Genomic DNA, 23,331 nt, shown 5'->3' with positions numbered 1-23,331 from the left:
GCATGACCCCTACCTTAGACTGGGAAAAATAAATGAGGAGCATTGTTTCAAAATGTATTAAAAGCAGCTGAGGGCAAAATACATTCTGATGAGTTTTCATGCCAATTGTGGTATGCTCTTTACCGCTGTTGTGTCAACTGTGGATATTTTGTATTCTTTCCCATAGTAATTTAGTGCTGAAAAACATGTATCGGTGCAAGTCGTATTATGTACGCCACAGCCTGCTTTATGAGCCCAGTGTTGATTGGCTGTCCTCACTATTTTCATCTTCCATATGACAGTTTGGTGTTGTTTGCATAAAAATGCACTTTCGATCACCACAGAGTGCTGTATACCTGTGGGAGAGCTACTGGAAGGAAGTAGAATGAGAATTAGAGCTGTGAACACTAAAAGATGTGATTTATTTTTATTTATCTATTTATTTATTTTTTATTTATCTCTTGTTCCAGTGATCCATGTTGTGACAGTATCACAGGATATGGAACGTGTCAATTTTACAAGCTTTTGGCCAGAATTTATGGTAATACATAAAACAAAACAAAAACAGTAAACAGCAGCTTAGGTCCCACTACAAAAAAAAAAATACATTTTAGAAATAGCTAGAGATTACAAAACAAAAAACAGTAAACAGTAACTTAGGTCCCGCTACAAAAATACATTTTAGAGAGAGATAAAGATTACAAAATAATAAGTCTTACAGAGAAATAAATATTGCAAAATATATGTTTACAATAAAAATAATCGGTATCACAAATACAAATTTGGGCATACATTTGCAATTTACAATACAAGAGATGTTAAACACTGTAGTTCAGGAACTCTTCTAATGTATAAAATGATCCTTGCAATAGGAACTGCCTTAAGGTGTTTTTAAACAGGAGATCATCATCTACCAAGCACTTAATTCTTGAAGGGAGGGCATTATACATCTTACAGCCACTGAAATGGACTCCTTTCTGCACCATACGTAGATTTGGCTGTTCATAGTGGATATCATGTTTCCTTCTAGTATTGTGACTGTGATATGCACTATTCAGTTTAAAGATGGATTTTTCTTTTCTTGTGAAGCACATCAATGAGAATATATATTGCACAGGGGATGTAAGTATATCAAGCTTCTTAAAAAGATTCCTGCATGTGGCTCAAGGATGGACTCCACACATGATCCGTATGGCTCTTTTTTGTGCACACAGTGCTTTTTTAGCCAGTGGCTGATTTCCCCAAAATATAATTCCAAATGCCATAATTGCATGAAAGTAACCATAATATGCTGACTTCATGGTTCCCATATTTCTATAAGAAGAAACAATGCTCAATGCATATGTTGCCGAACTTAGTCTTTTGCAAAGATCCACGATGTAGTTGGACCAATTCAGTTTGCTATCAATATGCAAGCCCAGGTATTTTGAGGAATCTACCCTGGTTATTGTCTGCTCACCTACCTTTACAAATATTTCCTCATCTTTGGATGTTTTGTGGAACTGAATGTAGTTTGTTTTACAGTAATTTAAAATAAGACCATTAATGTTGAACCAGTTCACCGTTTCATTTAAAACCTTATTTGCCGTTACCTCAAGCTTACCTTCCGAATTATCAATAAGTAGTGTAGTGTCATCCGCGAAAATGGTGAATCTACAATATTCCGTAGAGAGAGGAAGATCATTTATAAATATAATAAAAAGTAGGGGGCCCAGAACTGAGCCCTGCGGCACTCCACATGTAATGGTACCCCATTCTGAAGATATTGGGACACCATCTTGACTACCTAATACAACTTTTTGTTTTCTGTTTGACAGATATGAGTCGAGCCATTTCCCTGCTGCACCACTTATACCGAGATGTGCAGTTTTTTGTAAAAGAATTTGGTGATTTACACAGTCAAATGCTTTTGTTAGGTCACAAAATATGCCAATCACTTTCAGTTTTTTGTTGATAGATTCCAAGAGTTTGCCAGTAAAAGCAAATATTGCATCTTCTGTTGACAAACCTTTGCTGAAGCTATTGTGTTCACTGAGATGCTTAACTATCCTGGCATGCATTAGTTTCTCTAAAACTTTTGAAAAGCTTGTCAGTAGTGATATTGGCCTATAGTTAGCAGTATCTGTCTTATCCCCCTTCTTATACAGCGGTTTTACAACTGCATACTTAAGCCTCTCAGGAACTATTCCTTGCTTAAGTGACGCATCAAAAATGTGGCAAAGGACTTTGCTTACATGGCTGGAGCAGTATTTTAATAATTTGTTAGAAATGTTGTCAATTCCAGCAGAATTTTTACTTTTCAGGGATTTAATAACTCTTTCAATTTCTTGAACAGTGACTGTTTTTACCTTCATTTGTTGCACTACACCAGGTACTCTAGCTTTCAAAAGATTGATGGCTTGCTTCATGGACCCTTGTAAACCTATTTTTTCTGCTACTGTTAAAAAATTGTAGTTGAATGTGTCTGCAACTGTTTTTGGATCGCTAACAAGATTACCCTCACTTTTGATTTGGATATTTTCGCAACAAACTGCATTTTTCCCCGTTTCCTTCTTTACAAATTTCCAGATAGTTTTTACTTTATTGCTCGAGTTGTCAATTTCTGCCTTCAAGCACATGTTCTTTGCTGCCTGAATTGTCTTATTCAGAACTTTATTGTATATTTTATAGTGTGTAATCCTACTGTTATCATTTGAACTCCTGGCTGCAGCATATAGTTCTCTTCTTGTTTTACAAGAGATTTTGATGCCTTTAGTAATCCAAGGCTTGTTTCCAGATTTGAACAGGCTTTCTCTCACTGATTTCTTAGGAAATGCTTCTTCAAAAAGGCTTGTAACTTCATTGATAAATATATTAAATTTTGAATTAACATCAATGGTAGCATATACAGGAGACCAGTCCACAAGCCGTAATTGCTGATTAAAGGTTTCAGTGGTGTGTCTGTTTATAATCCTAAATGTTTTCCAAATGAAATTTTCTTTTCTTTGTACATTCATTTGGTTTAGAGTGAGGAGTTGCCCTTCATGATCAGAGAGCCCATTTATAATATTTTTCATGGTAAATTATTGCAAATATCCTTATCTACAAATACATCATCTATTAAAGTGCTAGAGCTGGCAGTTACTCTAGTTGGAGTGTCCACCACTGGTACTAAATTGTAACAGTACATTAAATGTTCAAAATCTGTCTTGCTTCTATTTTCTGTTAAAAGGTCCACATTGAAGTCACCCATAACAATGATAGATTTAGTTTTCCTACATAGGTGGGCCAGAAGTGATTCAGTTTGTCTTAGAAATACCTTTAGATTTCCAGCAGGTGCCCTGTAAACAGCCAGAACAATAACAGTTGCACTATCTGCTGTTAACTCAATGCCACACACCTCAAAATGTTGTTCATCACAGTATTTGCTTAAATCTAGGGATTTATACACTATATTATTTTTTATAAATATTGCAACACCACCTTTTTCCATAACAGATCTACAGTAATGAGTAGCTAAACTAAAGTTCTCAATCTGTATCATGTGGATCCCATTCATAACGTGATGTTCTGAGTAACACAGTATATTAGGCTCACTTTCACACTTGTCTTTTAAATTTATTAGCAACTGGTCTATTTTATTCTTGAGGCTACATATATTTTGGTGGAATAAAGACAAAGTTTGATTTTTTCTCCCCTCTGCATTTGCGTGATGTTTGCTAGGAGTGGCTTTTTTCAGTACATTAGTTGATAGTATTGCTTGGGGTGTGGAAAACTCATATTGAATACACGAGAGAGATGCTTCACGCAACTTTGAATCCAGTAAGTAATAACACTTGGTGTAGTTTACGAATAACAATTTTCAGGGAAACTGTAATGTCAGTCCATTGATGTGTTATTTGTGTGGGAAAGACTGCAAAAACACATGTTTTTATGCTTTAATCAGTAGTGAGGAGAGATAGTTCGTTTTAGGGACTTCAACTGACATTCACATTTAAGAAAGCAGATTTAAATGTGGGATGAAAGCAGTATTATACCTGGCGAAATCAAAAAATAAAGTTTACATCATACCAAATAAAGTGTACATGATCACATACTCACTCTATAATAAAAGACGATATGACCATACTGATGAAAGAAATTTGGAAGCTCCAACTGATCATGATTATCTCATATTGAACCTAACTGAATATGCTAGCAACTTTTATATTGCAGGACGTTTTTAAACATATGACAGAATTATTGCTATTTGCAGAGGCTGTGAACACAAAAAGACATGAAAAGGTACCCAGTAAGTAATAATACCTGCTGTAGTTTACGAATAATAATTTTCAGTGGAACTGTAATGTTGGTCTATTGATGTGTTATTTGTGTGGGAAATACTGCATATACACATTTTTTTCCAATTTGATCAGCCTTTGCTATCGGTAGTTATGACGTGAGGGGAGATAGTTCGTTTTAGGGACTTCAACTGACATTCATATTTAAGAAAGCAGATTTAAGTGGGGGATGAGAGTAGTACACTACCTGGTGAAATCAGAAAACAAGGTTTACAGCATACCAAATGAAGTGAAACATGATCACATACTCAGTTATGTAAAAATAAAAAAACTGAAATGAATGCTTTCAAATCACATTATGTGAAAACATGACCGGATCGAAACATACTTTTTTCACTGCACTGGTTTAAAACATACACTCCTGGAAATGGAAAAAAGAACACATTGACACCGGTGTGTCAGACCCACCATACTTGCTCCGGACACTGCGAGAGGGATGTACAAGCAATGATCATACGCACGGCACAGCGGACACACCAGGAACCGCGGTGTTGGCCGTCGAATGGCGCTAGCTGCGCAGCATTTGTGCACCGCCGCCGTCAGTGTCAGCCAGTTTGCCGTGGCATACGGAGCTCCATCGCAGTCTTTAACACTGGTAGCATGCCGCGACAGCGTGGACGTGAACCGTATGTGCAGTTGACGGACTTTGAGCGAGGGCGTATAGTGGGCATGCGGGAGGCCGGGTGGACGTACCGCCGAATTGCTCAACACATGGGGCGTGAGGTCTCCACAGTACATCGATGTTGTCGCCAGTGGTCGGCGGAAGGTGCACGTGCCCGTCGACCTGGGACCGGACCGCAGCGACGCACGGATGCACGCCAAGACCGTAGGATCCTACGCAGTGCCGTAGGGGACTGCACCGCCACTTCCCAGCAAATTAGAGACACTGTTGCTCCTGGGGTATCGGCGAGGACCATTCGCAACCGTCTCCATGAAGCTGGGCTACGGTCCCGCACACCGTTAGGCCGTCTTCCGCTCACGCCCCAACATCGTGCAGCCCGCCTCCAGTGGTGTCGCGACAGGCGTGAATGGAGGGACGAATGGAGACGTGTCGTCTTCAGCGATGAGAGTCGCTTCTGCCTTGGTGCCAATGATGGTCGTATGCGTGTTTGGCGCCGTGCAGGTGAGCGCCACAATCAGGACTGCATACGACCGAGGCACACAGGGCCAACACCCGGCATCATGGTGTGGGGAGCGATCTCCTACACTGGCCGTACACCACTGGTGATCGTCGAGGGGACACTGAATAGTGCACGGTACATCCAAACCGTCATCGAACCCATCGTTCTACCATTCCCAGACCGGCAAGGGAACTTGCTGTTCCAACAGGACAATGCACGTCCGCATGTATCCCGTGCCACCCAACGTGCTCTAGAAGGTGTAAGTCAACTACCCTGGCCAGCAAGATCTCCGGATCTGTCCCCCATTGAGCATGTTTGGGACTGGATGAAGCGTCGTCTCACGCGGTCTGCACGTCCAGCACGAACGCTGGTCCAACTGTGGCGCCAGGTGGAAATGGCATGGCAAGCCGTTCCACAGGACTACATCCAGCATCTCTACGATCGTCTCCATGGGAGAATAGCAGCCTGCATTGCTGCGAAAGGTGGATATACACTGTACTAGTGCCGACATTGTGCATGCTCTGTTGCCTGTGTCTATGTGCCTGTGGTTCTGTCAGTGTGATCATGTGATGTATCTGACCCCAGGAATGTGTCAATAAAGTTTCCCCTTCCTGGGACAATGAATTCACGGTGTTCTTATTTCAATTTCCAGGAGTGTATTAAATGCAATTTAAAAATCGAAATGGAGCCTTTATACCCTGGGAAGTGATTTAATTCAAGACTAATTCTGGAAAATTATCTTAATACCTAGGTTCTGCCATCGAGAATTTCGACATATTTCAGTTGGTTGGGCAGCGAAAAGTTTTTTTTTCGAGTCCTGTAGAATTATAATCTGTGCACTTAATACGGTTTAAAACAATGCTTCTCGAATCTGTTTGCTATGGTCCGGTAGCACTCTACAGTAAAAGAAGAAATGACCATACTGATGACAGAAATTTGGAAGCTCTGTCTGATCATGTTTGTCTCATATTGAACCAGAACATAAGCTGGCAACTTGCATATTGCAGGATGTGTTTAAACATATGACAAACAAGTTATATTGCAATTCTTGCACACACAGTTTATTTAGTGTAGAATGTGTGCAGTTTGGTGTAGAGTCTATTCAGCGCTCTGCCTCATTAACAAGAAAAGATAATGGTGGATTGAACATGCCATATAAAAGAATTATTGGCATTTGCAGAGACAGGGAAACTAACATAGTGATGGTTTTAGTCATCCAGTTCTCTACTTCCAAAAGGCCATGTGCTCCATGAAATTATGTCAACTGTAGTGCCTATAATGATACCAACGCGATTTATTTCTTGAACTTGCGAACCCCCCCCCCCTCCCCCTCCGCGCCCCTACTTTATTAAGGAGCTTGACTAAGGATGCTAGCTAGTTGACTATCTATATCTCAATCTAAGGAACCAGGCTAATTAAACTGTGCACAATGTAATTAAGAAACGATAATTATCAGCTCAGCAGTAGATTTATGTGTGGGAACAATCACAAATTTTCATTGATTAGGTGATGGGATCACTAACTATGGAGTAGAATTCACAGGTAAAATGAATCCCTGAGTTTGTTAACAAAATCAGAGTTATTTTAAACAATGTCACTAATTCAATAAAAGCTTACTCCAGACATAACAAACAATAATAATAAAGTGAAGAAAAATAAAACTGAAACGACCTATGGTTTTCAAAGTTCAAAAGAGAAACACTTGATGGAAAGTTCCACTCTGTACCATGTACTGGCAAGGAAAAAGTCGCAAAATCAAAAAATTATTAATTTAGGATAATGAAATTTTGGGAATACATTTATCTAGGTAACATGTTTAAGGGATTGTCATTGCAAGATCGGAGGTTAATGTAAATGTGAGGTAAGACTTTGCAAACATGAAATGCTGATATTAATAACTGATATAACCGCCAGAATGTTGAATGAAAGCATGAAAACATGCATCCATTGAGTTGTACAGGTGCTGGATGTCAGTCAGTGGGATGGAGTGTCACGCCTTTTGTACTTGGTCAGTCAGTACAGGCTTGGTTAATGCTGTTTGTGGATGACACTGGAGTTTTCGTCTGATGATGTCCCATATGGACTCGATGGGAGGCAGATATGGTAATGCAGCAGGTCAAGGCAAACTGTTGACTCACTGAGGAGAAAGTTGGATTACAACTACGGTACATGGGCGAGTGTTATGCTGTTGGAAAATACCCCTTGGAATGCTGTTCATGAATGGTAGTACAACATGTCAAATCACCAGACTGACTTACAAATTTGTAGTCATGTTGTGTGGGATTGCTACGAGAGTGCTTCTGTTGTCACACAAAATCACACCCCAGACCAGAACTCCAGGTGAAGGTTCTGTCTGTCTGGCACACAGACAAGTACAAGTTGGTTGCAGTCCCTCAACTGGCTCTATGCTGACCAACACATGGCCATCACTACCACTGAGACAGAAGTGGCTTTCATTGAAGAACACAACAGACCTCCACTGTGCCATCCAATGAGCTCTTGCTTGACACCCCTGGGGTGAGTGGAATGCACACTCCAGGGCGTCTGGCTAGGAGCTGTTCTTGATGTAACCTATTTGCAACAGTTCGTTGTGTCACTGTGGTGCCAACTGCTGCTGAAATTTCTGCTGCAGATGTAGTACACTGCGCCAGAGCCATATGCCGAACATGATGATCTTCCCTCTTGGTAGTGTTACTGTCTGGAGCCCAGTCTTCTTGTTACTGTACATTTTTGTGACGGCCGCTGCCAACAATAGTGCTTAATGGCTGCATTCCTGCCAAATCTATCTGCAGTACTGCAGAACAAAACATGCATTTTTCGTGGTCCTATTACACGATCTCGTTCAAAATCAGTGAGGCGTTGATAATGGCGTCTTTGTCGTCATAAAGGCATTCTTGATTAACAGCAACTCACCGTGTCCAATCTCCAAAGTAACTAACGCTCACAACCGTTGGAGCGTGGATTTAAAGCAAAACTGATTTGCATCTTCGTAGTGGAGCTACTAGCGCCACTATAATGCGATTGGCATGAAAGATAAATAGACATCAGTTTTCAGACATAGGAGCAAGTCTACCAACTTTCCTTTATGTCTCTCAACTTATTCGTGGTGTTGCAAACCTTTTCTCCGACAATGTGTTAAAAATTAACCGTCCAAAATCCATGTCTCGACGTCAGTGATTGCTTATCATGCTCAGAATAAAACAGAAGTTATTGTGCACAGTGCCTGCCCCAGTGATCAAGTTGAACATAACCGTGAAATTATGGAGACGAGGTTCGAACCAGAAGTCTTCTGGGTGAAATTCCTGTTTGAAGCATTCAGACGAAGTGTGTCCCAGCTGCATATACAGCCCGCAAAATCTCTGCTGAGAGCAGAACCCGAAGTGACCGAAATATTGCAGAGAGCATCTATATTCCAAAAGTCTACCGCTCCTCAAGCAGCATTTGCCACTCTCAGAAGTTGGCTTTAGCAAACTGCTAATGAAAAAATTAAGCTGACCCCACGGTACTCCTATGAGAATACGAAAAATGTGGCTATCCCAATCAACTATAGTGATGCCTCACATCCAGAAACTTGCGTCTAAAAACTTTTACGTCATGATTCTCTAGCCAATCTGGATGTCTTATTTTTCGTGCTTTTAGCGCTGTTTTCTAGCTTTGGAACACAAAAAGAAGTAAAATTGTTAAACTAGACGACCAAGTAGTTGCCGAATCGTGTGATCAGTATTTTCAGGGACAGTCCATGTCTTTTAGAAAGCTTCGGAGATCTGTACCTCCCCTAGCAAGTTCCTCTTACGAACGCCTCAGAAAACTGCCCATTCTGTTTACGAGGTCTCCTTCCACCAGAGAAACGTTTTGCGGATATCAATAGCAGTAAACTTTTAGCAGAGAATGCCTGAGCGATGATTCTCCAGGAAGCTGGTGGCACATTACTGACAGCTGGTGGCCTAGTGGCCATCCTTCACACCTGAGGTCTGGCGCTTTCCTTACCTACTAAGCCAAGGGTTAGGACAGTTCTGTTGGAATCTTGTGTCCGTTCTGAGCCTGACACAGCTAACTGAAATCTTCTTAAACCATATTCAGTACATATGCAAGGTAAATATACAAGTGCAAAGATGAGAGAAATGGAGAAACTACCTTCACAGTCCACCCACTTAGCTGAGTAGTCAGAACATCTGACTGCTATTAATCAGGCCCACATTAGATTCCTGACTGGGTCAGAGATTTTCTCCACTTGGAGACTGGGTGCTGCGTTTTCCTCATTGTCATTTCATCATCATCGACAGGCAAGTCACCCAATGTGGTATCAACTGAAAAGACTTTCAACACAGTGGGTAAACTTGTGCAGGTGGGGAGTCCCAGCCATCAACGCCATATTATCATTTCATTTCATCTGTGCAGTCACTGTTGTTCTCCTGCAAATGGAAATAAACATGTTTCTGTAGACATTCCAATTTAGAATGGAATTAACTTCTATGTAACAAATCTGCATATAAAACTGTCTCTAACTTCCACATTAAAATGTAGTTAATCTGCATAATACATATTGCAGAATTGAATGAGACGAGACATACTGCTTCAGCAGTTTTCATACTGAAAGATCATCTAAATGAAAATATGTTCACTGAAAATCATGTTTATATTATTGTAAAAGCCACAGTAAAAATATATGTTAAAATTCATGCAATGCAACTTTGCTGAGGAATATAATTAGGCAGTGTATGCTACTGTGCAGAGAAACGTAATTAGGCACACACTGACCAAACCTATTTTATTTCATAATCAGTGATGCATGTAGCATTTAAGATGAGTTAATTTATTAAAAATAAAACTGTTTTAACTAGGAAAATATTAGTTCTTATAAAATTACAAGTCATGCATTATACTTTTTGCGTGTTAGTAGTAGTAATGAACAAAATTGGAAATAATGTTTTATTTCTTGTTTACTTTCTTATAAACATCCATAAAATCAAAATAATTATATAATCTTAATTGTGTTGATCTGTAGCATAGTCTGTCTTATATGTTAGTTTGGAAAGTAATTAATGTGAATGCTAAGTAGAGGTCCTGATAACTGGTTGATCTGTAGTATAACACATCTACATTCAGTCCATGTCTCTTGGCACTTTTTACTATAAATAACTAAAAGCTAAGTACATTCACATGAGCTGTACCAGATTACAGAAAAATTTTTGATGAGTATTTTGCTGCATATAATGTCAATATATTGTACATAAGCTACAGAAATGCAATGGGCGCTACATAGCTCTTACTCTGATTAATATGAAGAGTAAGTAGAATTCAGTGAATAATTAACTATGTAATGTACAGTTATATTAAAAAGAAAATACAGAAGTATGATGCAGAGGTAGAGTAAAGAATCATAGTATTTAGGCATTTAATAGATTTTGTCTATCTGTTGGTGTTTGCACAAAGCTTATGAACTCTAATACTGCAAACAGTCCTGACATTTTCTTCAAAAACTTCTCCAGTCCTTCATATTGGATTTACAGATTTTTACTTTTGTGTAGATATGAAAAAAAGTATGTTAATTTAGCTGTATATGGTCTGTTTATTATAAATTTCTGAGTTTCATTGATATATATATATATATATATATATATATATATATATATATATATATATATATATATATATATATATAACGTAGTACAAGGTATCTTCATATGGGGAGGATATTCTGCAAATTCTTAAGCTAGTGGGATGTATGGTTCCACTATGAGGATACTAGGATACTTTGCACCATTTTAGGGTTTGCGTGGCATGTAGAGCAAGGAATGCATGTCATGCAAATCTGTCATTGTTAAAGTTACTTTGCATCATATTCACAAATATACACAACTTGAAGTAGGTGGAAAAGCTTATTAACACATATAAACAGATACAGAACGTTACAAAAAGTTTTCAGTGAGGCAGGTTTCTTTAAAAATATGTCACAACTTCAATTTATAACCCAAATTTCATGTAATTCAGGCTCACTGAAATAGACATCATTTCTAAGTTGCTTAATTGAGCTCTAAAACTTTTTCCCAACTGTAATTTAAATTACTAACAGTTGCAGTTCACTACCAAGCACTTTTTAACCTCTGCGTGGAAGAAATCGCCACTTCTTCTTTGCTACATTTCAGTATTTTCTTCTGGCAGTAGTTCATTTACATATGTGAAGATTACAAACTCTACAGATATTTTCTTCAGAAGTACTAAACTGCCAGAAGTCCCACCTTCATACAACTTTTGACAAGGTTGATGCTCTAAACAATTGCTGACTTTGATTTTCTAATTCATACTCGGAACTTACGACAGTAGCAGAGTATCCTGTGCTTTTATTATGTACATTTTTTTTCTCAATTCACCCTCTTTCTTAGCAAAATTGTTGTTGTAACTTAGTGCTTCAGTAGTTTCTGTGGCATTGCTCTATGGACAACACAAGATGGTTGGTTTACCCAGCTTCAAATATCAAATAAAGGTTCCCATTTAAATCATTATTGTTTATTTGTATACGCTAAACACCTTCCTGTCGCTCTATTTAACATGTTTTCATCTTTATATGCAGACAAATATTTACCCAGCGTCTCAAAAATCAGTGTGCAGTACGATGACTTCCAGGGTTCCTGTAATGACTCCTCAGCATATTCGTATTGCACAACTAAAAAGCCGGCCGGTGTGGCCGTGCGGTTAAAGGCGCTTCAGTCTGGAACCGCGTGACCGCTCCGGTCGCAGGTTCGAATCCTGCCTCGGGCATGGATGTGTGTGATGTCCTTAGGTTAGTTAGGTTTAATTCGTTCTAAGTTCTAGGCGACTGATGACCTCAGAAGTTAAGTCGCATAGTGCTCAGAGCCAGCCAGCCACAACTAAAAATGTTTGCAGAACTAACATCACACAGATAAAAACACATCCAGCTAGTCGTATTGTATTACTGGTAATAAGTTTGGGAAGATAAGTGATGGGGTAACTTGGCTTCACATACTACAAGCACAAATTAATCCTAACGTAACATAAATGTTGACTTGCACCTATACATATATATTACAGTAAGACATTTTTGCTAGGTGTCCTAAAAGTATTGCCAGTTAAATATTTACTTTCATGAACCGCAACTAACACAAAAGTAAAGACACACGTGTATTAGCTAGTAAACTAACTCATGAAGAAGCAACTTCTGCAAGTTGTTTGATGTGGTAACACCCTGAACAAGTCGACTTCCGCAAATCTCATGTATGGTTATTATGCATGTATGCATAGACTATTGTGAAGTGGAGTCTTATTTTGGGTTAACTCAAGTCTGGCAGCCGCGATCAACTGACGGAACACAAGTACAGCTGATTAATGAAAGGATAGTGAGTAGATCTCGGCCCACAATTTGTCACATACCTGTCGCCATAGGTAGGAAAAATAGGTCTTTTTTAGGATAAATCCAGACAACAGGTTCCCCTGCCTAAAGAGCATCTCCAGCACTTTAAAAAATACTGAAACAACCACTCACAAGACAGATTTTTAACACCTCAAATATCGCATATACCATATGTCACAAAGAAAAACAAACCATTGGAAAGAGTAACATGGGGCATTTCACAGACTTAACAATCCTCCATCAAAACACGCAATCAATAAAAAATAAAATACAACTATTAGATGTTGAGCTCTAATCTTTGAACTGCACAGTAGTTTGTATTACTGAGCACTGGTGTAAAGACACAGAAATCTAACATGTAGTACTATCATTGTATGAAAAGACAAACTCTTACTGCAGAACTACTTTAAGGGGTGGAGGATCATGCATTTATACCAGAAAATTAACACAGTTCAAATCAAGGCATGACCTCAGTGCCGTAAGTGAAGACGAACACTTTGAAATATCAGCTATTGAATTAACAGGGTGTGATATCACCACGAAATTAACCATTTTGTGAGTGTATAGATCTCCCACTGGTATCGTGGACACTTTCTTTTTTCAATAAGTTAACAGAAGTTCTAGATAAAGCCTCAAGTACAAAGGTCAACATAATTCTGTGTAGGGACATTAACATCATCACTAACATCATAAATGAATCCATCAACTCCTTTATAAACATCCTTCAAAGTTTTCGCATTTCCCTATTGGTCAATAGTGCAACAAGGGTTACCACAACGACTTTTTCAGTAATTGACTATGTGGCCACAAATATGGACAGGGAAAATGCGATATAGCTGTAAAAGATCTCAGACTATCAGACGATCTCTGTCAAATAACAACAGTAAAGTCAGGCATCGAATCATTCCCTAAACTACAAGCCTACAAACGACGATTTTTCAAAGGAACTAGAAAAACAAAGCTGGAATGAAGTGTATAAGGAAAACAATGTGAATATGAAATTTTCTAAATTCTCCACACTGTTTAAATTGAACTTTGAAAAGACATTTCCAAAAGTATGCATGTCTGAATCAGCATCCCCCAAAACCCGATGGATAACAGCAGGTATTAAGAAGTCCTCCCAAACACTTAAACACCTCAGTTCCATGAAAAAGATTCACAACGATCCAGCATTCTTAAATTTCTATCACAGATACAAGAAGATCTATAGGAAGGTGCTGATTGCTGCAAAAAAGTCATTTAATGACAAAATAATATGAAATGCAGAGAATAAAAGCAAAGCAGTCTGGGATGTTATAAAAAAGGAAACAGGAAGAGGCAAACAAGCGCAGAATAACATACTGCTAAGGGAGGGGCATAAAGTAATCAATGATCCACAGCACTTAGCAAACTATGTAAACGAACATTTTTCAAGTATTGCAGAGAAGTTACAGCAAAAATTCCCCCAGGCAAATATAACACCTGTAAATAATGTACTAAATACAATGTTTTTACTTCCAACCACAGAGAATGAAGTCAGTAAAACAATTCAAAAACTAAAAAATAAAAAGTTAGTAAGCTTAGATGAAGTACCAATGAGTGTACTGAAATAATGCATAGGGATTACACATGGCCCTTTAACAAATATAATAAATGAATCCTTCACATCACGGAAATTTCCAGAGCAGTTAAAACAGGCAACAGTTGTACCTTTGCTTAAGAAAGGTAATGCAGAGGACATAGAAAATTACTGGCCCATTTCCCTGCTGTCAGCATTCTCAAAAATAATAGAAGCAATTACGAAAGACAGATTAATGAATTACCTGAATAAATACAATCACAGTTTGGTTTTCAAAGTGGCAAAACTACGGAGTCAGCCATACTAGAATTTACAAAAGTTGTACTTGATGCTCTTGATAAAGATCAGTGTGTCAAGGCACATTTTTGGATCTTTCTAAGGCGTTTGATACAGTCGGTTACAAGATTCTATTAAATAAATTAGCAGCATAAGGAATAAGAGGGGTAGCTAATAACTAGTTTCGATCGTACCTAGCAGATAGGGTACAAAGAGTAACAAACTTCAAATAGATCTAAACATTTAGTAAAACACTTATCAGAACCAAAATACATTAATATATCTGTTCCACAAGGTAGCATATTACGACCAATACTGTTCCTGATATACATCAATGACTTTCCCAGTAGTGTTACTCATGGTGAAAAAATCCTCTTCGCTGATGACAGCAATATTATAGTCACTGAGAAAACAAGAGAACTCCTTGCTGAGAAAGCAAATGAAACTCTCAAGGAAGTTTATGATGGGTCAATAAGTAATAAAGTGACAATGAACATAAAGAAAACTAATGCCATGAATTTCAGTTTGAAGAGGAAAAATGACAATGTTAAATTAAATGTAGATGGCACCTCTATTAGACTGTGTAACAAATGCAAAATTTCTAGGAATGAATATTGATTCTCAGTTGAAGTGGTGTGAACACACAAAGGTACTTGCAAACAGAATGTCATCAGCATGTTATGCCTTCAGAATCCTATCATCAGTGTGTAACATGCAGTGTCTTTCAGTTACATATTATTCATATGTACACTCAATTCTTAGCTATGGCATTCTTTTTTGGGGAACAAATGCACAAAATATGAACACAATTTTCAAACTCCAGAAAAGGGACATAAGGATAATAACCAAAAATACCAGCCAAGCTCATTGTAAAGATCTGTTCAGAACACTGGGGATTTTAACTGCTCCATGTGAATACATTTACCAGGCAGTTGTACACATCAAAAATAACATTGGTAATTACTACACAAACAGCTCTGTTACTCTAAACTTACATTTACCAAGAAAAAATAAACATAAAACCCAAAACAGCATTCTCTACCAAGGAATAAAACTCCACAATAAATTACCAAAAGAGATTAAAGAAGATGGAAAAATACACTTATTAAAAAAAAAAAGCAGATAAAAAGTACCTCTTATGCAATACATTTTATATATTTAAGGATTGCGTAGCTAAAACACAGTAGGGGTTTGATAAAAAATGTTATAGAAATAAATAATAATAACAATGATTATAAAATATCCAACATTCCACATAACACCTTCACTTTATGTTTTTTCGTTCTTTTTTTCGTTTCTAGAAATACTTACCCCCTATCTATGAATGGCACAATACTAACACCTCTTCCTCTTTTTGAGCTCAGCATCTCACTCATTATGGAGGGATGCTGTCTCTGTTTTTCAGGATATCAAATGTGAAGTTGCAGTACAGAAAATGGACCAGAGATCACCAGTGTGTGTGTGTGTGTGTGTGTGTGTGTGTGTGTGTGTGTGTGTGTGTGTGTGTGTATAGTGAGTGAAGTGTTATGAAACAGTGTGTCTATAGTGTGTGCAGTGACTGATAGTGAGATATGAGTGAACAATGTGGCACTACATTATTTAATAAGTTATTTGTAAAAGAAGGTATTGTATACCAGGGGTAAATCTAATGATTGTCTCTAACTAGAAGTCTGTAAATATATGTGTATACGAGCTAGCTCCTTTAAATTGATCTCAATTTGTAAATACTTTGACATGTCCTACACACTTGTAAAAAGAGATCTACGGATGAGTGAAGCTACTACTACTACTACTACTACTACTGTCAACGAGGATCGCGTGTCGGCCGCGAGGAGCGCTGACATGTACTTACTCCTTGCTGTGGTGCGCGAGCGTTCCATGACTTTTAAACAATGTGTTCCGTTGTTGATTACACAGAACGTTTTTGGGAAGTTCCACCCAAGTTTTATCTACCGTTCCATTGGTTATTATTGTGTAATAACTGCCTATGTTATGTGTTCTTTCCTGAGTGATCTTCAATAAAAACATGATAAACATAGAAGACGCAATTCTTCCACAATTAGAACGCGATAGTTAGTCGCAAGCCTAACCCACAGTTGGAACGCGACATCGGGTGACCTGACGTGATTGTGGCTAAGAAGACGATTCATCGGGACCATGAAAGTAACATTTGTTAGCGGAAACATGACAGATACACCAGAAACTCCCACGATTTCTAGACTGGCAGCACGACTCCCACTATTCTGGCCTCACAACCCCGCATTATGGTTGGCTGTCAATTACATATAACAACTGACAGAGGACGCCAGGACGAGTCTGAATTGTTTATTCAGCTGAGCAAGTTTTGCGGCGCATCACACCACTTAACAACGAGTTATCATCCAGCCAGCAATGGCATGGTTGAACGGTGGCACTGGTCCCTTAAAGCCGCCCTAATGTGTCACGAATTGAAGTGTACCATGGCTCTTCTTTTACTGGTACTCGGCCTCCGCAGTGTCACTATGCCAGACCTCGACGCATCCCCTGCTGAGTTGGTCTATGGGGAATCCCTGCGGCTACCAGGCGAGTTCATTGATCCAGGTGCCTCACCGGGGGACTTATCACAGTTGTCCCAGTTTACAATCCAATTGCGGGATCGAATTTCACACATGCGACCACATCCGGCCTCGCAACATGGGACACCGCATATGTTTGTACATAAAGAATTGAAGCATTGCACCCATGTCATGCTGAGCAAGGACGGCATTAAACCAGTGCTCACGCCACCTTACACTGGACCACACCGCGTAATAACAAGACAGGACAAAACGATGGACATTATGGTGACTGGAAAAAGGAACACAGTGTCGGTCGACCGAGTTAAACCTGCTTTCGTCTTGGAGGAATCATTAGATGCGTACAGTTCCCTCTACCGAGCGTTGTTTTCGCCAGTTGATAATCCAGCATATGATGCAACTCCTTCGACGCAGACACAACGTCCAACGCGGTCCGGACGTCGTGTGTACTTTCCGGCGCTCTCCCATGGGGGGCTGTGTGGCGACTAAGGCGGTCGCGCGGTTGACAGCCGCGATCAGCTGAGGGAACGCAAGTGTCATCGAGGTTCGCATGCCGGCCGCGAGGAGCGCTGACATGTACTTACTCCTTGCCGCGGCGCGCGAGCGTTCCATGACTTTTAAATGATCTGCCACGTTATAATTGTCCCGTTGTTGATTTCACAGAACGTTTCTGGGGAGTTCTACCCAAGTTTTCTCTAACGTTCCATTGGTTATTACTGTGTACTCACTGCCTATGTTATGTGTTCTTTCCTGAGTGATGTTCAATAAAAACATGATAAACATAGAAGAAGTACTTCTTCCACAAATAGAACGCGATAGTTAAGTCTCGAGCCTAACGCACGGTGGGAACCAGACAGACAAATGAAAGGATGTGCACTGGGAAGTCCTGTTCATAAATTTTCAATGAATTTAAAGTTATGACACTTCCCTTTATTTACATCTATAAAACTATCTGCTTTTTGAAATCTGGCACCCAGTTTTCTTCTTCAAACAGTGAATTCCATGACTGTCCAACAGGACACAGAAATAAATTCTATAGAGAAGTATCAGAAAACTGAAAGATATCATTCCAAAATTCTTTTGAGTGCCTTACCTTAAGATTTAAAGGGATAACAAAGTTGCACGTTTTTTAAGAATGAGGTTTAAGAATGTCAATAAGCGGAAGTTATTACTTTGTTATTGAATACTTGAATTTTTCAGTATTTTAGTACACCTGTTTCATACTTCAAGTTACATGTAGCCATGTGTCACTAGTATACTGAGTGAGTCGATGCAAAATGTATCTACAGAATTTGGTCGCACATAACTAACAGCATTATTATCAATAACCGCCTAAGGCAGTGTCAATGATGTGACAAAGTGTTCAGTGTAGTTTACTTATCTTTATTTATCTATCAAAAATTAATTAATCTGCCATTATAGATAATGAAATAATCAGTTGGTTAGTTAGTGGCAGTATCAGTGATGTGATAAAGTGTTCAGTGTAATTTATTCGCTTTTATGTATGTATAAAAAATTAGCTAATCTGCCAGTATAGATAATTACATAATTGATTATTTCTTACTCTTATTCATTACTGCATATACAGGGTGGTCCATTGATAGCGACCAGGCCAAATATCTCAAAGCCATCTATCACAAAGCAAGAAAAGTGGTCTAACTAAAATATTCATATTTCTTTACATGCTACATGAATATGTAATAAAATGGGGGTTCCTATTTTTAAAAAACGCAGTTGATATCCGTTTGACCTATGGCAGCGCCATCTAGCGGACCAACCATAGCGCCATCTGCTTTCCCCCTTCAAGTTTCGTTCTTTGTAGTTTTTTCGTTTGACGCTTGTTTCGTGAGATATTTGGTCTGGTCACAATCAATGGACCACCTATACACACATTACACACATTTGTGTGTGTGTGTGTGTGTGTGTGTGTGTGTGTGTGTGTGTGTGTGTGTGTGTGTGTGTGTGTGTGTGTGTGTGTGTGTGTGTGTGATTCACAAATTTTTTGTTTAATTACTTCCCTGTATTCTATATTGTTGCAAACTTACATTTTTTAAAGTTTTTGGTTTGTGTATTTGATCTTTAGAATTCGTTCACAGACACTACTATTCAAGATAATTTTATTCATTTTTTCTGTATCAACACATGGAAAATCCCATATCATTTTGTATGATAAGATGGATGCAAAATAAATAACAAAAGGATTATAATAGTAATACTGTTTGAAGCAAGCATACAACTTTCTCAGAAAGTTTTTAATCTGAGCGAAGTCCTTTGAATTTATTTCACTGAAACATGCTTCTTAATAATTGAAATATGTACACCTCTGCATCCATTTCTATACAAACATTTCTTTTTTTCTGAATTATGTATTATGCAGCGATTTTCTTCAGTAATAATGATAATAATAATGCTAAAACTGTGGTAGGTCCTCTGTTTCTAACCATGACTATAATCTTCCACATGCCCTCCTTGCAACACAACTAATGGAAACACTTCAGGAAGTTCTTGCAACAAGTTCCTGAAATTAAAGCCAGTTTCACACAGGAAACTAAAACGATGTCATTGACTGTGGCATTCTGTAATGCCACTGTGTGCTGCACATAGGATGCAACAAGTTCTATGTACTTGTGCAGATTTCAATATGGCGTTAATTGAAAATCATATATGAAGATATTAACATTATAGTGCAAGTCATGGCATTAGAGTTGTGACAGGATTTAAATACAAGGAAAACGAAATGCAGATGTTGATTCAAAAACAGGTCTCACGCAAGAATAAAATAATGGCAACAAACACATGGATAAAATAAATAACACTAGAAGGTGCAAACGTTATATGTTACGGCAAATCAACCAACAGCCATCATGACAGTAATATTCTAAAATTTTATTGTACAGTAGTCATTAATGTGGGCATTTCGAAAATAATGTGTCTAATTTTTAGTTTCACAGCAGCTTCAGCACATTCAGCCACATTTTCCACCTGAAATCCACAATTTATACAGTGCTTGGCGTCTCAGACTATTAGGTTTCTGCAATCGGGTATTTTGGTTAAGGCTAGTTCAAACTGGTCGTCACATCATGTCAGTTCAAAACATTCCGCAATACATTACAAATGGTGGCATCCACACTGCTCATCATGTCACATCACATCACAGAACCATTAAGGTTTCTTGGTAAGAAAGTTTTGATGGCTGACATCATCATCTGTTATTGATCATGTGTCCTCCAATATCATTTCTCCTGAGATACAGCCAGGAACTCATATCCATATTCCGTATCATCATGCTGTTCATGGCTGATACGAATTGTCATACTAAGTCTTTCTTACTTGTCATTTTTGTTGTTTGATACAAACTGTTTCATATCATTATTTCTTTTCTTAAAGTTTATAATTTTGATTAATTGAAGCAGTGATGCGGCAATCTAAGTTGTACAACATGAGTGTACTAAAACACTACCTGTCTACTTCATTTAAATAGTGGCTTTTTATACAAACCAGTACAGTATTTAATGTCATACAATGAAATGGACTGCAATATAGCTACACCCTGAAGTGGAAGAAGTACTGTGGATAGAATCAGATTGATTAGTAGAGTAATTAAATTGTACACTGATCAACCAGAACATCATGGCCAGTGACCAACCATCGATATAAATCTCTCCTGGCGATAACAGTCTTAACATAACAGTCCTGTGTATTTCGGAAACTGCACTACTTGTTGGGTGTTTCAGGGGTGCTGTGATGAGTGTCTTAACATGTGGCGAAACGAAGGTGAAACCACATCCGGACACTGTGAGGCCACTCCTCTTTACAGATATCGAATGTCATAGGCTGGCCAGACTGGTAAAACAGGACAAGCAGCGAAATGTGGTGGAACTAATATCAGACAATGCTGGGCACAGTACAAGAGCATCTAAACATACAGTTCACTGAACACTCCTAATGATGAGCCTCCTCAGCTGATGAACCACGCATGAGCCAATGTGAACACCATGGCATTGCAGCTATGAGTGACATGGGCATGTGACCATTGGCACTGGACGTTGGCACAGTGGCAGAGCATTGCGTGGTATGATGAATTCCGATACAATGGAAGGGTGCAAATTCACTGTCTTCCAGGAGAACATCTCCTTGACACCTGTACTGCGGACAGAAATGAGCTGGCAGAGGCTCAATTATGCTCTGTGGAACATTCATGTGGGTGTGCATGCATGGGTCCAGTAGAGCTCGTGCAAGGCACCATGGCGGTATTGTATACTGGTTGCAGCCCATGTACATCTTTAATGACGATCATGTTTCCCAGCATCAGTGGCATATTTCAGCAAGATAATGCGCCATGTCACAAGACCAGGAGTGTGATGGGGTGGCTCAAGGAATACAGTGGCGAGTTCCAATTGATGTACTAGCCCCCCAGCTCGCCAGCTCTGAACCCGACAGAACACATCTAGAATGTGATTGAACATGGCCTCAGAACTCATCGCCCCCTCCCCAGAATTTACAGGAATCAGGTGGCTTGTGTGCACAGATGTGGTACCAAATCCCTCCAGCGACCTACCACGGCCTCATTGCTTTCATGCCATAATGTGTCGTCGCTGTTATCTGTGGTAAAAGGTAGACATACCGACTGTTAGATGGTTGGTCATAGTGTTCCGGGTGATCGGTGTATGTTGTCAAGTATTTGTAATGTTTGGTAAAGAAATTGCCTGCAATCTTTGGACACTGGAATAGTGACAAAATGATTTTGTTGTGGAGTATACATCAAGTAATGTATTAGAGTTGTATTTTTCAGTAAATGTTTGTGGCAGTCTTATTTATTGTTAAAGCATCAGTGGTCAATAAATATGTGATTTTGGTAGTTAACCCCGATACAAGTGCGGAAATTGGACTATTAAAAGCCAAATACATGATGTATTGAAAATCATAAATTTTGAAGGGAAGGGTATTGGAGGGGGAGATATGACTACCGCCAAAAATTTGCACTGGACTGGCAGCTCATAGCACTGTGTTTGTTTTAGTAATTCTGGGTGCAATTTGCTGTAACAAATAAAAATACTGGTGCTTTCACTTTCTAAAATGTTTATAAAATGCAGATTCGTCTTCCTTTATCTCCTTGTAGCGTGTATGAAATTCCACTTCTGTAGCACACAATGACATTTTTTTGACCCACATTCTTTTTTAGCATTGTTTCGCCCTTCTGTCTTCCTGCTCCAATATCTAAGCTATCCCAGTTAGCTGGAAACTATTTGAGCAAGATGAATGTAATTTTTGTACAAATGTGTACTTCTAGCATTCACATACACTCCTGGAAATGGAAAAAAGAACACATTGACACCGGTGTGTCAGACCCACCATACTTGCTCCGGACACTGCGAGAGGGCTGTACAAGCAATGATCACACGCACGGCACAGCGGACACACCAGGAACCGCGGTGTTGGCCGTCGAATGGCGCTAGCTGCGCAGCATTTGTGCACCGCCGCCGTCAGTGTCAGCCAGTTTGCCGTGGCATACAGAGCTCCATCGCAGTCTTTAACACTGGTAGCATGCCGCGACAGCGTGGACGTGAACCGTATGTGCAGTTGACGGACTTTGAGCGAGGGCGTATAGTGCGCATGCGGGAGGCCGGGTGGACGTACCGCCGAATTGCTCAACACGTGGGGCGTGAGGTCTCCACAGTACATCGATGTTGTCGCCAGTGGTCGGCGGAAGGTGCACGTGCCCGTCGACCTGGGACCGGACCGCAGCGACGCACGGATGCACGCCAAGACCGTAGGATCCTACGCAGTGCCGTAGGGGACCGCACCGCCACTTCCCAGCAAATTAGGGACACTGTTGCTCCTGGGGTATCGGCGAGGACCATTCGCAACCGTCTCCATGAAGCTGGGCTGCGGTCCCGCACACCGTTAGGCCGTCTTCCGCTCACGCCCCAACATCGTGCAGCCCGCCTCCAGTGGTGTCGCGACAGGCGTGAATGGAGGGACGAATGGGGACGTGTCGTCTTCAGCGATGAGAGTCGCTTCTGCCTTGGTGCCAATGATGGTCGTATGCGTGTTTGGCGCCGTGCAGGTGAGCGCCACAATCAGGACTGCATACGACCGAGGCACACAGGGCCAACACCCGGCATCATGGTGTGGGGAGCGATCTCCTACACTG

Source organism: Schistocerca piceifrons, chromosome 8 (genome assembly GCF_021461385.2).
Source record: "Schistocerca piceifrons isolate TAMUIC-IGC-003096 chromosome 8, iqSchPice1.1, whole genome shotgun sequence".
Lineage (NCBI taxonomy): Eukaryota > Metazoa > Arthropoda > Insecta > Orthoptera > Acrididae > Schistocerca > Schistocerca piceifrons.
Note: the sequence above shows the minus strand (reverse complement) of the source record.